Source organism: Dipodomys ordii, unplaced genomic scaffold, assembly GCF_000151885.1.
Source record: "Dipodomys ordii isolate 6190 unplaced genomic scaffold, Dord_2.0 Scaffold36, whole genome shotgun sequence".
Lineage (NCBI taxonomy): Eukaryota > Metazoa > Chordata > Mammalia > Rodentia > Heteromyidae > Dipodomys > Dipodomys ordii.
The window spans coordinates 4,954,163-4,971,687 of record NW_012267252.1 but is presented as its reverse complement, the minus strand read 5'-3'; the positions used below and the strand labels follow the sequence as shown (position 1 = coordinate 4,971,687).

The following is a 17,525-nucleotide window of genomic DNA, read 5'->3' as shown; positions in this document are numbered from 1 at the left end:
TTATAGATACAAACACTTAGCTGTAACAGAAAGAAGCTAAAACATGGAAGACTAGTATTTTTCTGATTTTATTACCTATATGTAGATGGCCAATAATATGTATAGAAAAGAGACAAGAAATGTTTCTCCTGAAAAGACGCACTCATGCAATCCTAAAATACCAAGTTCCTATAAAACAATCTAAAACATCAGAAAAGATCTTACCCCAGATAAGTCATGACTCCTTTATTAATTTCAAGGGCAAATATCTTCAAAGCCAGGCTGAAAATGTAGAGCTGTACCATCAAATGCAATGTTGATGCCCAACCATAACACATTGGAATTTCTACCAGAAAACTGTAATCACAACTTAGATATCCTCCTGCCCCATTCATTGTGTGATTTCAAATGTCTGGAATCCTTATCACCTCAACGTCAAGCATGCCCTTTCTCTCTATGAGTAAAACATTAATAAATCTACTAACAAAATCAGGAGAGGAGAGACATAAGACACACCTGAAATCTGTGTACTACTAGCCATGCTCTTCAGAAAGGCAATGTGTGCACTATTATGTTGATACCACATGTGCATTCAACCATAATTTAACTTATCTCCTTCAGATTTGTTTTCAGGCAGGCTAAGAAACCTGCATTAGCATGCTGTATTCTACACTCAACACTAGAAATACTGAGGGTGCTATTTGTAATTGTATTCTTTTTAAGAGGTTTGTTCTCTGCAGCTGTTTTCTGCTTGCAGTGTATTTTGTGTAATCAGCACATCATCATAAATACATTGGCTGTTCCCCTGAGGGTAGCTGTCAGTGTTTAATTTACAGAACAACCTGGCCAACGTGAATTTTAACACTACAGCACTATGGCAAGGAGTTACCACATTCTGTGAAAAACAAGTTTCTATGAATTTTTATATCAAAAGCTGGTCCCAGGACAATTTAGACTCCAGAAAATAGACTGTTTAAAGAAGTACTTTATACCTTATATGCAACAGACTCTCCCAATGATAAATTTAGCAGAAGCCCTAATCTATAACTCCCAAACCCCAAGTGGATACTACCAACACTGGAGACACAAAGGTTAAGAATCTATTATCTAAGCCAGTGCCAGTGGCTCGCGCCTATAATCCTAGCTACTCGGGAGGCTGAGATCTAAGGATCATGGTTCTAAGTCAGCTCGGGCCAGAATGTCCATGAGACTCTTATCTACAATTAACTACCAGAAAACTGGAAATGTTACTGTGGCTCAAGTGGTAGAGTGCTTGCCTTGAGCTGAAGAGCTCAGGGACAATGCCCAGGTACAGAGTTCAAGCCCCACGACTGACACACAAACACAAAAAATAAATAAATCTGTTATCTACCAGCAGGAGGCAGTATAACAAATATTTTCCTCTTCAGAATCATCATTGCTCTCTTAAAAGGTATGTAAAGTGTCAAATACCAGCCTTGAGCCAGTGGCTCACACCTGTAATCCTAGCTATTCAGGAGACTAAGATCTAAGGATCACAGTTTAAAGCAAGCCTGGGCAGGAAAGTCCATGAGACTCTTATCTGCAATAAACCACTCAGAAAACCAGAAGTGGCACAGTGGCTCAAGTGGTAGAGTGCTAGCCTTGAGCAGAAGAGCTGAGGGACAGCATTCAGGGCCCAGTGTTCAAGGCCATGCCCCCCCCAAAAAAAAAGTCAAGCACCAGTAACTCATACATGTAATCCTAGCCACTGAAGAGGCTGAGATCTGAGGAGATTTTTTGGGGGGGTCCGGTTGTGGGGCCTGAACTCTGGGCCTGGGCGCTGTCCCTCTGTTCTTCTGCTCAAGGCTAGCCGTCTACCAATTGAGCCACAGGGCCAGTTCCAGTTTTTTTGTTTTTGCTTATGGGGTGCTGAGGAATCGAACCCAGGGCCTCATGCATGCAAGACAAGCGCTCTACCACTGAGCCACCTTCCCAGCCCTCTGAGGAGATTCTTAATCAGCCATTAACCAACAAAAAAACAGAAGTGGAGCTGTGGCTCAAATGGCAGAACACCAGCCTTGAGAAAAAGCTCAGAGACAGCACCAGGCCCTGAGTTCAAGCCCCAAGACTGCCACAAGAATAAATAAAATAGCCGGTGCTGGTGGCTTATGCTTATAATCCTAGCTACTCAGGAGGCCGAGATCTGAGAGATGAGGTTCAAAGCTAGCCCAGGCAGGAAAGTCCAGGAAAGTCCATGAGATTCCTATCTCCAATTAACCACCAGAAAACTGGAAGTGGTGCTTTTGCTTAAGTGGTAAAGTGCTAGCCATGAGCTGAAGAGATCAGGAGATATTCAAACTTCCTCAAAATTATAGTAAAATTTAATTTTAAATGAGTAGAGATTCTTAAAACGTAATTATTTATATGTAAGATTTTCTAACATCATTAAGCGGATTGGCCTCAATATCTTTAAACTCAGTAATCAATTTTATTACAGCTAAAATTGATATACTTTTGCATAATCAAATCTTTTTGGGGGGTCCGGTTGTGGGGCCTGAACTCTGGGCCTGGGCGCTGTCCCTCAGCTCTTCAGCTCAAGGCTAGCGCTCTATGCTTATGTGGTGCTGAGGAATCAAACCCAGGGCCTCATGCATGCAAGGCAAGCACTCTACCACTGAGCCACCTTCCCAGCCCTATAATCAATTTTTTATCTTAGCTGGGCACTGGTGGCTCACACCTATAATCCTACTCCGGAAGCTGAGATCTGACACAGTCTGAAGCCAGCCCAGGCAGGAAAGTCTGTGAGACTCTTATCTCCAATTAATCACAGAAAAAGCCAGAAGTGGCACTGTGGCTCAAGTGATAGAGTGCTAGCCTTGAGCAACAGGAGCCCAGGCATAGCACCCAAGCCCAGAGTTCAAGCCCTGGGACCAGCTAAAATAAATAAATAAAATAAAAATCGAATTTAGCATAATACAGAATTTCATCTAATTCAGGTTTGTTAACTGACTCAATAATGTACTAATGATGTACTCTGTAGCCTTTATTCCTGTCCATTTTGCAATCTAGTCAAGGATATGACTTCAAAATTTCTGTTAACCAGAAAGAAGCACTGCTACTTAGGAATGCAAATAAACCATGGTACAAATTCATTCTTTTAAGACATCTCAAAAAAGTAATTTTTTGCATTTATGTCACATGAAAGGCAAAGTGAAAAAGGCTAGAAAATTTTCGATCAGTTCAATATTTGTATCTTAGTAGTTCATAAAAAAACTCCATGCCTAATGAAACAAATCTCAATTTTAAATGAAGACATGCATTACCCTGCTTTATCAATTTAGAATTTCAAAAATAAATTCTAGGACCTTTTGAACTAAACTGGATGAGGTTAGACTAAGGTCATGCTAGATCAGATGACTGTATTTTCTTCCCTGGAGACCATGTAGCAGTTCCATAGGCTGCCGTTAGGTAGCAGCACAGTACACACCATCAGTCATGCCTCTCATAATCTCTCAGTTAAGGTAAGAATTACCTCAGTTACACACACACATACCACACACACACAGAGACAGATTCTAATTCAATTAGTGCAGTAGGCAACTCCAGAAAAGAGTAATTCAATTAGTGCATTGTGGAGCTCTACAATACCTCTAAGCAGATGTTCACCATCTTCAGGAACGCAGCTAGGTTTAAAATACCTGTACCATTCAGACATGCCACTACAGTATGTCATTTGTCAAAGTGCTTACATATGCTTTACTGGCTTCAAAGAAAGGGCAAGAGAACAAACAGGCTATACTCCTAGAAATGGTTCACTATCCATATCAAATAAGCATATGCAACTTTAGGCTGCAATAATTAAATTACATTGTCCTAATGGTGTTTAAGACAAAATGTATCCTGGCACTTCAGAGGTCGGAGCAGAAGAATTTCAAATTGTTGCCAACGTAGACTATAGTAAGACACTGTCCTAAAAGGAAAAAGGTACATGCCGGTGGCTCATACCTGTACTCCCAGCTACTCAAGAGGCTGAGATCTGAGGATTGCAGTTCAAAGCAAGCCTAGTCTGGAAAAGTCTGTGGAAACTCCTATTCCAATTAACTAGCAAAAAGCCAGAGTGGAACTGTGGCTCAAATGGTAGAATGCTAGCCCTAAGCAAAAAAAGCTCAGAAACAGCAGCAGGCCCTAAATTCAAGCCTCAGGACCAACACACACACACACACACACACACCAACACACACACACACACACACGCACGCACGCACGCACGCAAGCACGCACACGCACACTCTATTATATTATTATACACTTTTTTTTCATACTATTAGTGCTTAAAAAAAAATTCTCCCAAGGCCAGGAGCTGGTAGCTCACGCCTGTAATCTTAACTACTGAGGAGACAGAGATATGAGGATACAAGTTCCAAGCCAATCCATGCAAGCCCTAAGATTCTTTATCTCCAATTAACTACCAAAAAAGCTGGAAGTGGGTGAACAAATACAGCAGTGGTACTCATTAGACATTATGTTGAAAATGAACTTGTGGGTGGGAGTGGAAGGGAAAAACTGAAAGAGAACAAGGGAAGGGGTGACACTGTTCAAAAATAAATATATTCATGCTGGACGCTGGTGACTCATGCCTATAATCCTAGCTTCTAAGGTGGCTGAGATCTGAGGATCACAGTTCAAAGCCAGCCCAGACAGGAAAGGCTGTGAGATTTTTGTCTTCAATTAACCACCAGAAAACTGAAAGTGGCACTGTGACTCAAAGTGATAGAGCACTAACCTTGACCAAAAAAGCTCAGTGACAGAGCCCAGGCCCTGAGTTCAAGTCCTATGACCAAAACAACACACAAACACACACACACACACACACACACACACACACGTCTATATATTTAAAATTTCTAGATTACTTATGATGTAACACAATTGTTATGTTGCTATACAATATTATTTAAGGAATAATGACAAGAAAAAGGTCTATTAAAAGTGTAGTTACATTTTATCTACAACTAGATAAATTCCAACTGTGAATCCAAGGTTATAGAGGATCACCGCTATATGAAAAAGACAACAATTACCTTATATTACTACAAAGGGCAGAAGTAGAACCAGTGAGTGAACAGAATTTGGCTTGGGCTGGAAATGTGGCTTAGTGATAAGAGTGCTTGCCTAGCATGCACGAAGCCCTGGGTCCGATTCCTCAGTACCACATATACAGAAAAAGCCAGAAGTGGCACTGTGGCTCAAGTGGTAGAATGCTAGCCTTGAGAAAAAGAAGTTCAGAGACAATGCATAGGCCCTTCGTTCAAGCCCTACAACTGTGTGTGTGTTTTTGTCAGTCGTGGGGCTTGAACTCTGGGCTTGGGGCGCTGTCCCTCAGCTCTTCAGCTCAAGACAAGCGCTCTACCACTTGAGCCACAGCGCCACTTCTGATTTTCTAGTGGCTTATTGGAGATAGGAGTCTCACAGTCTTTCCTGCCCGGGCTGGCTTTGAACCGTGATCCTCCTAAGTAGCTAGGATTACAAGCGTGAGCCACCAGTGCCTGGCATGTTTGGCTCATTCTTTTTTTTGGTCCAGTCGTGGGGCCTCAGCTCTGTGCCTAGGCGCTGTCCCTCAGCTCTTCAGCTCAAGGCTAGCGCTCTATGCTTATGTGGTGCTGAAGAATCGAACCCAGGGCCTCATGCATGCAAGGCAAGCGCTCTACCACTGAGCCACCTTCCCAGCCCCTGTTTGGCTCATTCTTAAAGGAATTATTTCAAAAAAAAAAAAAATCAAGAAGTTGAGCTCACTATAAAGGTGACTGAGCACAGATAAGATGTCCCCTGGCAAACATACTTGATAACAGATTCCTGTATTAAGAAATGTATGTGACTACATGGCCCTCTGATATACCTTTCAATGCTGAAATCCTATGGCTGTATAAACAGGCTGATTTTTGCACACGAGGTAAGCCTGTAATATAAATGATAAAACTAATTATTATGGGGTGTTGGTAGTATAAAAGCCCATAGGTTCTGACATGTTTTCAACATAACACATTAAGAATAAATAGACCAAGAGAAAAAGAAATTTTGTAGTTTCTTCTCCATTAGATTTAGAAGATTCCATAAATGCACAAAATTTTGTCTCATTTCTTGAATAAATACTTGCACCTGCTGGGCGCTGGTGGTTCATACCTGTAATACTAGCTACTCAGGAAGCTGAGATCTGAGGATTGTGGTTCAAAGCCAGTCCCGGCAGGAAAAGTCCATGAGCCTTTTAGACCCAATAAACCACCAGAAAACTGGTAGTGGCGTTGTGGCTCAAGTGGTAGAGCACTCACCTTGAACTGAAGAGCTGAGGGACAGTGCCCAAACCCCGAGTTCAAGCCCAATGACTGATCAAAAAAAAAAAGATTGAAAAGAATGGTTTATTTTCATTCATCCTCTAGAAATCAGACAATGAAAAGTCAATATCTAGAAGAATAAGTTTTTGAAAACTCCCCTACTGAGCTATGACATGGGTTCTTATAGCTTACATGCAAATGTACATCAATATTTATGCTTTAAAACTACAGAGTAATACTTAAAAATAGTAACTAGTTCTTAATATACTCCCTTTTATCTTACTTTCTGAACACTATATTTCTAAGGGAGGATGGTATATAATTTTCTGTATGCTACATACTCCTTCTAGCATAACCACAAAGTGGGAATTAAGAAATGTCAGAAATTACTATCACCATTTTCCCAGTTCATTTCACTACGTGTTTGAGGTACAGAAACCTCTTGATTTACACATTTGCAGAGAGGGCTAGTTGTCCAGTAAGAGTAAAGTCAAGTACCTTAAATATAAACATGTTCTACATTCCAAAAGAATTGCAATTAAAACATTACTTGCAAGTTCTATGCTTCCAAACTAAATGAAAATAAAGAATGCATTTCATAATAGTATTAAAAATATTTGTTTTTAAAATGTACCTCATTTAAAACAATCAAACAGGGCTGGGACGGTAGCTTCATGGTAGAGTGCTTGCCTAGCAGGCATGAAGCCCTGGGTTCGATTCCTCAGTACCACATAAACAGAAAAAGCTGCAAGAGGCGCTGTGGTTCTAGTGGTAGAGTGTTCACCTTGAGCAAAAGGAAGCTCAAGAACAGTGCCCAGGCCCTGAGTTCAAGTGTCAAGATGGCAAAAAAAAAAAAAATCAAACGAAAGAAATCTCATTCTTTCCTTGAAAATATGTACCAAGAAATATGGGTAGGCTTTGTTGTTGTTTTATAGTTTGAACTCCTGGCCTCTAGCTGTCACTTGGCTTTTTTGCTCAAGGCTGGCACTCTACCACTTGAGCCACGTCCAGCTTTTCCCTGGTTAACTAACGGTAATAGTCTCTTGTAAGCCGAGCGCCCATGGCTCACGCCTGTAATCCTAGCTACTGAGGAGAATGAGATCTGAGGATCACGGTTCAAAGCCAGCCTGGGTAGAAAAGTCCGTGAGACTCATATCTCTAATAAACCACTAGAAAACTGAAGTGGCACTGTAGCTCAAGCGGTAGAGCGCTCGCCTTGAGCTGAAGAGCACAGGGATAGCACCCAAGCCCAGAGTTCAAGCCCATGACTGACAAAAAAAAAAGTCTCTTGCGTTTGTCTGCCTGAGCTAGCTTCAAACTTTCATTCTCAGACCTCAGCCTCATGAGTAGGTGTGAGCCAACCAGCACAAAGCCTATGGGTGTTTTGTTTTGTTTTGACAACAAAGATTTTCTATTCATATGCCATTAAGCTCAACTATTATATTATTCTTCCATATTACCTATTTATTCATGAACCCTCTTACTATAAATACACTTTTTAAAAATTTATTTTCCTTACTAAAATTTTACTCTTTCATAATTTGACCACCTGTCAAAAGACATTGGATAATTGGAGCAGTAAATGAAATAGCTGGAATAATTCTGATTTGACTGGCAACACTGCGATACAGTAATTGCCATATAACTAACAAATGATAGCACCACACCTGTCATCTATATTATCCACCACATCTTTCCCAATATCCTGGCTCCACAAAATGGAACTGGGACCCAAGGTGATTCTTCATAATCAAGGTTGCCTAAACCACAATATTCATGTACTAACCCAAATGTAATCTCCCTCGCCCATGCCACACAGCTTGCATTTATGCTACAGTGTGAAGTTTACTTAGCTCTATTGGCACCACTTCTCTTTAACATTGTCCCTTTCCATGAATTTAAGGCAACTACTTCCAACCCTATCAATGAAAGCAGACAAATGGGGGAGAAAGGAATGAACTGCAAACACCTCAAACAAGAAAGGTTGCTTAAAAAACCAAGTGTCACATTCTGACAGTTCAATATTTCATAGCCAATACAAGGAATGTGCACCGACACTGCAACTTTAAATCTTTTCCTCTATGTCAGTCTCTCTTTCTCTCATTGTAATGCCAAAGGGAACAGCAATCAGAGTGGAGATGTTCAACGTGATAGAGGTCAGGACACCATCGGATCAACGTACCAGAAACACGACCTTGTTTATTTTTTTTCCACAGTATTATTGTTTACAGGGTGCTTTGCTCATGTACCTTGTGGTTCTTAGCTAAAAGATGAAATTACAGCCCAGGATGAAGCGCTCAGGCACACATCCAATTTGTGTTTCCATCTCAGAAAACAAAAAGCTTCTAAAGCCCTCAGGCTGCCATTCAAACTTGGAGGCTGACATTTTTAACAGCATGAACCAGAGACTGGCAGAGAGAATGATCTAATACATTTCTGACTTGTCAATCAAAGATCTCACCTCTGCTGTCTTGTAAACAGTTGGGGGCCATCTAACTACATTCATAAACCTAGGGAGAGCTTACTGCCAGCTGGGGTGCTGGAGCCACATGCACTGGCTTCTATTCACCAAAATCATGATTCAGTTTTATAATCTCACTCTAAATAGTCCACAGGCACATTTCCAGAACTACTGGAATAGAACTGGAGTAGGGAATACAAAAGAGATTTGGTCAAACACTGTGGTTATTCTCAAGCTATTAGAATCTTGTACCCATTTTATCCTCATCTTTCCAATTCCTCTCAAAGGACTGCTCTATGCTATAGCTGAAATGCTTAAGAAAATTAATGACCTGCCCATTAAAAAAATTATAAGGGAAATATTATACTAATACTGTATATTAATAGTACACTAGAAATGTCCCTGCTGGTTTATTACCAGTAAAGAAACTGGTACTTCCCCCCCACCCAAACAATGACTACAGCAAAAGGAAGAAACTATAATCAAAAATAGAACTCTTTTTTAGTAAAGCTGATCATGACCTTTCATTCAAATATGAAACTTCACATTCATATGCAAACTTTGTTATTTCAGAAGTGTGGAACTGTCTGTATGTGTAACATGAGAATATAAAAATCATACTATTAAGCTGGGCGCTGTGGCTCACACCTGTAATCCTAGCTACTCAGGAGGCTGAGATCTGAGGATCGTGGTTCAAAGCCAGCCCGGGCAGGAAAGTCCGTGAGACTCTTATCTCCAATAAACCACTTAAAAACCAAAAGTGGTGCTGTGGCTCAAGCGGTAGAGCGCTCGCCTTGAGCTGAAGAGCGCAGGGACAGTGCCCAGGCCCAGAGTTCAAGCCCCATGACCACCAAAAAAACAAAACAAAACAAAAACATACTATTAGCTGGGTACTGGTGGCTCAGGCCTGTAATCCTCAGGAGGCTGAGATCTGAGGATCAAAGTTCAAAGCCAGCCTGGGCAGGAAAGGCTGTGAGATTCTTATCTCCAATAAACCACTCAGAAAACCAGAAGTGGTGCTGTGGTTCAAGTGGTAGAGCACTAGCCTTGAGCTTAAGAGCTTAAGAACTCTGAGCAGGCTCAGAGTTCAAGACCCAGACAGACAAAAAGAAGAAGAAGGAGAAGGAGAAGGAGAAGGAGGAGGAAGAGGAGAAGGAGAAGAAAAAAAAAAAAATCATACTATTAGCTGGCCGCCAGTGGCTCACGCCTGTAATCCTAGCTATTTTGGAGACTGAGATCTAAGGATAGTGGTTCAAAGCCAGCCTGGACAGGAAAGTCCGTGACACTCTCATCTCCAGTAAGTCATAATGAAAACAGAATAATAAGCCAGGCGCCTGTGGCTCACGCCTATTATCCTAGCGACTCTGGAGGCTGAGATCTGAGGACCACAGTGAAAAGCCAGCAGGAGCAGGAAAGTCCCCATGAGACACTTAGCTCCAGTTAACCACTCAAAAACTGGAAGTAGCACTGTGGCTCAAAGTGGTAGAGCATTTTAGCCTTTAGCAAAAGCTCAGGGACAGCCCACGACTGACAAAACAACAACAAAAGGGCTCTCATCATCATCTTAACGGACTCAACAGACTGAGCAAGATGGTAGTACACATTTATAATTCCAGCTACTTGGAAAACATAAACTGGGAGGACAGCTGAATGAGGACAGCACAGGCAAAGCATCAGCAAGAAGCAACAAGCTGGGTATAGTAGTAAATGTTTGTGATCCAAGCTACATAGAAAGCATAGGTAAGGGCAGGGAAGGTGGCTCAGTGGTAGAGTGCTTGCCTTACATGCATGAGGCCCTGGGTTCGATTCCTCAGCACCACATAAGCAAAAAGGAAAAAAAAGTCGGAAGTGGCGCTGTGGCTCAAGTGGTAGAGCGCTAGCCTTGAGCTGAAGAGCTGAGGGACAGCGCCCACGCCCAGAGTTCAGGCATCACGACCTGAATCCCCCCCCCAAAAAAAGCATAGGTAATAAGAACACAGTCTAACTAAATAAATAAACTTGATATCACTGTATTGCATATATTCACTAAAAAAAAAAAAAGAACACAGTCTAAGGCTAGTCACAGGCAAAACCTTTCCTAAAAAATAAGTAAAGCAAAAATAGTCTTGAGATATAGCTGAAGTGGCAGAACACATGCCTAGAAGCACCAGGCCTTCTTGAATATAACATTCTGTTCTGGTTTGTGGACTGAGGCAACCTCAGGTTACCTGTATAATCATTAGAGGTATTATTGATGGAGTTAGGGCAATGAGGTAAATGGATTATTCAACATAAAATAAACAATAAATCCTTTGTGATTTTAATGTTAGAATCACTGTGAACAATAAAACAGGAAATCACTGTCTCACAAGCAAGATAATTTACTTTAAATATTAGATGTCATGGTTGGGAATGTGGCTTAGTGGTTGAGTGCTTGCCTAGCATGTGTGAAACTCTGGGTTTGATTCCTCAGTACCACATAAACAAAAAAAGCCGGAAGTGGCACTGAGGCTCAAGGGGTGAAATGCTAATGAAAAAAAAGAAGCTCAGCTATTTCAAGTCCCAGGACTGGCCAAAAAAAAAAAAAAAGATGTCATATATTAGCTTGTAAATAAACATTATTCGCATCACAGACATGTCAAAATGCACAGGAAGACAAGAAAATATTACCAAATTTAATTAGGAGCATTAAAATAACCCAACAGGGATAGGATGGGATGGGAAGGGGAAACAAAGGAGGAGGCTACAATGCTTGATAAGAAATGTACTCATTATCTTGCCCATGTAATTGTAACCCCTCTGTACAGTATTTTCACAATTAAAAAAAAAAAACAACAGGTATCTAAGAATATTAGTCAGTCCCAAATGTTACTTCTCCAAATTAGACTATTTCCAAGTTAAGGTGAAATGCAGCCAATTCAGGTCATCACTATTGTTTGTATTGAAAATACATATAAATAAAATGAAAGCACTGAAGCTTAAGTTTATACTTTTTTTGGGGGGGGGCAGTTGTGGGGCTTGAACTCATGGCCTGGGCACTGTCCTTGCCCTTTTTTTTTTTCCTCATGGCTAGCACTCTACCACTTAAGCCCCAGCTTTTTCTGTTTATGTGGTGCCAAGGAATCAAACCCAGGTCTTCATGTATGCTAGGCAAGCACTCTACTGCTAAGCTACATTCCCAGCCCCTTGACTTGATTTCCAATAATATACTTTAAGACTTGATTTCCAATAATATATTTCCAACACTCTGTACTTTAATACAGGATCTGATCAAGGCTAAAGGAGCACTAGTGTAGATAATAATTTATGTATTTTTTCTAGCCTGCTGATATCTATACTATCAGCATTTAAATTTTCCCAGTGTCTATTCATATCTATAGAAGAAAGGTAAAATGCAAAAAAATAATTGTACAAGCATACACTGCTGTGATGATAAAGAAAGGTGTTGACTTCATTGAAACTGAACTGTTAGCTGGTTGGTAGAGTCATTACTTTGAAATGTGCATTTGTTTATCAACAACAGTCCAAATTCAACATACAGAATCCAATTCAGAGGTGATCATCATTCTGTGGGTGGTATGAAAGCCAAATATCAAATTTGAAGACTAATCCTAAATCAGACTCAGTATTATGGGGTTTTCCCCATACAAATGTGTGGTTTTTGGAACTATGATTTCTTTCTTTATGAATACAGAACTTCCGTCAAATATCAGGAACAAATCAATGGTTTCTCTCTTCCCATCCCCTATATGCTACTTGATAGTTTTCTTCGAATTTTATGTGTCCATTCATTAACCTAGCAAAAATATAAACACTATACTTACAAACACTAGATATAGGCAATGAATAAAACATAGTTCTACCTTCAAGGCAAACTATTACAAATACCATATTAAAATTTTGTAAAACATTTTTCATGAGGACAGTGTCAAAATTGACTGAGCAGAGGCAAACACCAAATAGCTTTCCTGCTATTTCACAGAATATATCATGTATATATGTACTAAATAAAAATTTGGCTGATAGGGCTGGGAATGGGACTTAGTGGTTGCCTAGCACGCATGAAGTCCTGGGTTTGATTCCTCAGTACCACATAAACAGAAAGGACCGGAAGTGGCACTATGGCTCAAGTGGTAGAGTACTAGCTTTGAGTACAGAGAGGTTCAGGGACAGACAGAGCCCAGGCCCTGAGTTCAAGCCCTGAGACTGGCAAAAAAAAAAAAAAGTAAATAAAAATTCAGCTCTGGTGGTTCCACTTGTAATCGTAGCTACTTGGGAGGTTGAGATCTGAGGATCACAGTTTTGAAGCCAGCCCTGGTAGGAAAGTCTGTGAGACTCTTATCTCCAATTAACCACAGACAAGGCCAGAGTGGCTCTGTGGCTCAAGTGGTAGAATTCTAGCCTCGAGCAAAAGGAGCCCAGCCCAGGGACAGCACTGAGGTCAAGTCCTAGGACGATAGGTGGGGGGGGGGGGGGGGGGGAGGTGGCAAATTTGCTTTTCTATTTGTGTATAAAATCAATAATACTCCAAAGAGTTGTGACTCTTATGTAGTGAAGAATTAAACTTTAAGGAGAAATCTGACCTTTGCACTTTGGCTACTGGGAGGAGGACTCTTGGTCCCAATAACTTCTAGCCAGAGTGTTCTTGCTTACCTAGGGATATTAGCTGCTGGATAAATGTAATCTCTATTAACAGCTTCAAACCATGTTTAATTAGTTCCAAAAGCAAGAAGAAATATAACAATTAAAGGCATTTATGTGTGTGACCTATAGAAGGGGCTGGACACTAAAGATCAGCCATGATGAGACTAAATGATTGAGCCTCAATAAATTCTCTATACACCATGGGCCTTGATAAGCTTTGTAACTGGCAATATTTATATATATGAATATATTATATATGTCATATTATATAGTATATATTATATGTGTACATTATATATGTGCATACATATTATATTGTATGTATATTGTATATATTATATACGTATATAATCTATACATATAATTGTCATAGGATGGCAAAATTTCATCCATGATTCTGTGGGAACAGGATGGTAGACATCTCTACATTTTACTCCTACATTTCTCTTCTTTTGACTAATTTAAACTAGAATCCTTTCTCTGTAATAAGTCATTTCTTTCAGAGAGTTCTTTAAATTCTTCCTAACATGTAATTAAACTTGAGAATGGTTATGGGAGACCCTATACTTGCCAGTGGTGTCCAAAGTGGGGATAGTCTTAAAAGGATCCTTCAGGTGGGGCTGGTGGCTCATTCCTATAATCCTAGCTACTCAGGAAGCTGAGATCTAAGGATCATGGTTCGAAGCCATGAGACACTTCTATTAACCAACAAAAAGCCAGAAGTAGAGCTGAGGCTCAAGTGGCAGTGTTAGCCATGAGCTTTAAGCTCAAGGACTGAGAGCTCAGGCCCTGATTTTGAGTGCCAGAACTGAAGCAGGCGCACGAGCACGCGCACACACATACACACACACACACACACACTCACATAAGACTTCACTCCACTCAGACTACAAATGGGCTAAAGACACTACAACTTTTAAATGGTTAAAAAAACAACAGTTCAGGGGCTGGGAAGGTGGCTCAGTGGTAGAGTGCTTGCCTTGCATGCTCAAGGCCCTGGGTTCGATTCCTCAGCACCACATAAGCAAAAAGAAAAAAGCTGGAAGTGGCGCTGTGGCTCAAGTGGTAGAGCACTAGCATTGAGCTGAAGAGCTGAGGGACAGCGCCCAGGCCCAGAGTTCAGCCCCACAACCGGCCCCCCCCCAAAAAAAACAGTTTATCCAGAAATAGTGGTATACATCTGAACTACTGCATTATACAGTAGACCACTGGTATCTCTAATTCCAAGGAGTCCTCTAATGAGAAAAAAATTAAGAATGCCCCATATGTATAGTTTAAACACAAGTGACAATATATGCGAATGACAGAATACATCTCTGCATCAACTGAGCAAATTAATGTATGTGGATGCCTTTTTATTATCTGTGACATTATTGGGGTAATAATGAATAACAACAGTAGCAGTAACAGTTATGGTAAGAACAAAAGCAGCAACCATTACCACATGTCCTTTCTATGGTTTCCATTTACAGATGTGGAAAATAAGAATTAGAACAATTAGTAACAAAAAAAAGTATTTAAAACTTGATTTAACTATTTTTAGATTCACCATACTTTATTATATTGCATCTCAGACTAAGCAAGGAAAATTAGTATCAAACTTTGCAAAGAAAAATGGAAAAATCATCATTAAAATAGTATCATTATTAAGGGCTGGGAAGGTGGCTCAGTGGTAGAGTGTTTGCCTTGCATGCATGAGGCCCTGGGTTCGATTCCTCAGCACCACATAAGCAGAAGAAAAAAATAAGCCAGAAGTGGCGCTTTGGCTCAAGTGGTAGAGTGCTAGACTTGAGCTGAAGAGCTGATGGACAGCGCCCAGGCCCAGAGTTCAGATCCTATGACTGGACCCATCCTCCAAAAATAAATAAAATAGTATCATTATTAAGACTAACTATAGACAACACTTAAAGTTCTCTGTTAAACCAAGATTGAGCCATAAGCATTCTGACACTTTAAGGTTATCTTTTAGTTTCTTCTAAATAGACTAGATTAGGTTAAAAATAAACAAGCTGGGTACAGATGGGTAATGTCTATAATCCTAGCTACTCAGGAGGCTGAGATCAGAGGATTGAGGGTTGAAGCCAGCCCAGGCACCAAAGTCCTTGAGACTCTTATCTCCAGTTAGCCAGCAAAAAGACCAAAGTAGAAGAAACATGGCTCAAGTGGTAAAGTGAAAGGCTTGAGCTTTAAACTCAGGGACAGCACCCAGTCCCTAAGTTCAAGTTCCAAGCCAGGCACAGACACAGACACACAGACATACACACACAGAGATATACACACACAGATACACATACAGACACATACACAGAAGCTGCAGACAATAATATTAACTTCTCTATCCCTCAGCGTCATCATCCATTAAAAGGTCTTATAGGGATGGGAAGGTGGCTCAGTGGTAAGAGTGCTTGCCTCGCATGAATGAGGCCCTGGGTTCAATTCCTCAGCACCACATAAGCAGAAAAACTCGGAAGTGGCACTGTGGTAGAGCACTAGTCTTGAGCTGAAGAGCTGAGGGACAGTGCCCAGGGCCCCCAGAGTTCAGGCCCCAGACTAACAAAAAAAGGAGGGGGAGGTTAGTAATAGTACCCACTGAATTAAATAATCTATGTAAAGTGCTTAACACAGCTTGGCACATGGTTAAATGTTCAATAAATGTTGACAATTATTATAACAATAAGCAACTAGTACTTGCTTTGTGTTAAGTAGGTTATCATGGAGGTTAAGGGCTTGAGGTTAGGAAGTTAGATCAGCTGAGCCACTTGCCAACTTTGTAGACTTGAAAGTCATAGCCTCTTTGAGAATTCAGTTTCTCATCTCTAATGGGAAAATGGTCTTTAGTTCAGAGGGTTGTTGTGAGAATTACTTAGGCTACTCAGGACCTGGGTTCAAGCTTCAGTACCAGCACAAAAGAAAAATGAAAAAAAGAAATAGCAAGCACAAAATACATGCTTATAAAATGCTAAACCCAAGTTCCAAATATCTAAGGTAAATAGCTAACAATAAAACCATTATGTATATAGTACAGTCTAATCTATAAACAATGAGGGGCTGGGACAGTGGCTCAGTGGTAGAGTGCTTGCCTTGCATGCATGAGGCCCTGGGTTCGATTCCTCAGCACCACATAAGCAGAAAAAGCTAGAGATAGTGCTGTGGTTCAAGTGGTAGAGTGCTAGCCTTGAGCTAAAGAGCTGAGTGAAAGCACCCAAGCCCAGAGTTCAGGCCCCACGACCAAAAGAAAAAAGTGTAAAAAGTGTAAACAATGAGCACATCGATAATTTTCTATTTTATTCCTGGATAGCTTTTTCACTGAACTGAACTTCAGGGCTCTAAGGAAGACTGAGGAGAGTTAGAATCTACCAATTTATGTAAGACCACATGGACAGTTTCAAGCTGAAAATTCTATCCAAAGATTTTGTTTTTTGTCCATCGTGGGGCTTGAACTCTGGGCCTGGGCACTCTCCCTGCACTCTTCAGTTCAAGGCAAGCACTCTACCACTTGCGCCACAGTGACACTTCCAGTTTTCTGGTGGCTAATTGGAAATAAGAGTCTCATGGACTTTCTGGCCCGGGATGGCTTTGAACCACAATTCTCAGATCTCAGCCTCCTGAATAGCTAGGATTACAGAAAGGCATGAGCCACTGGCGCCTAGCCTCTACCCAAATATCTTAAGGAACTTTCCATTTTGAAACTAGAAATGTTAATCAATATATAAATAAAACATAATTCTTATAAACATACATATTTTTATAAACATGCATCACAGTATAATAACCAAGCGACTCTTAAGAGTACTAATTTTTACTAATCAGAAGAAAAACATAAGTGATCATGCCAGGGACTGCGATTAATTACATTAACTAGTTTTATAAAGTCCAGAGAAAAATATTACATTTTGAATTGGTATTTAATGAGATTTCTTACTTTAAAAATTACTTTTACTAAATGTGAAAAACAAAAATCACATTATGCAATCTATGCCCATTGTGACAAACCAATCATGATAAAAATGTCTTAAAAAAAAGAGTAAATCAGGTGAAGGGCCAGTGATAGAGGGGATGAGATTGATTAGAATGTATTATAAACACGTATGGAAATGTCGCTATGAAATCTCCTTCTGTATAACTGTGCCCTAATTTTTTTTAAAGAGAAAATAAGTCTAGATCTCTTTTTT

The 17,525-nt window shown here is 40.4% G+C and overlaps 1 protein-coding gene across 1 annotated transcript in view; it reads right to left on the bottom strand.

The window, feature by feature from the left end:
• Btrc (beta-transducin repeat containing E3 ubiquitin protein ligase) overlaps positions 1 to 17,525 on the bottom strand; it is a 165,268-nt gene that overhangs the window by 103,681 nt on the left and 44,062 nt on the right. The window lies entirely within an intron of this gene.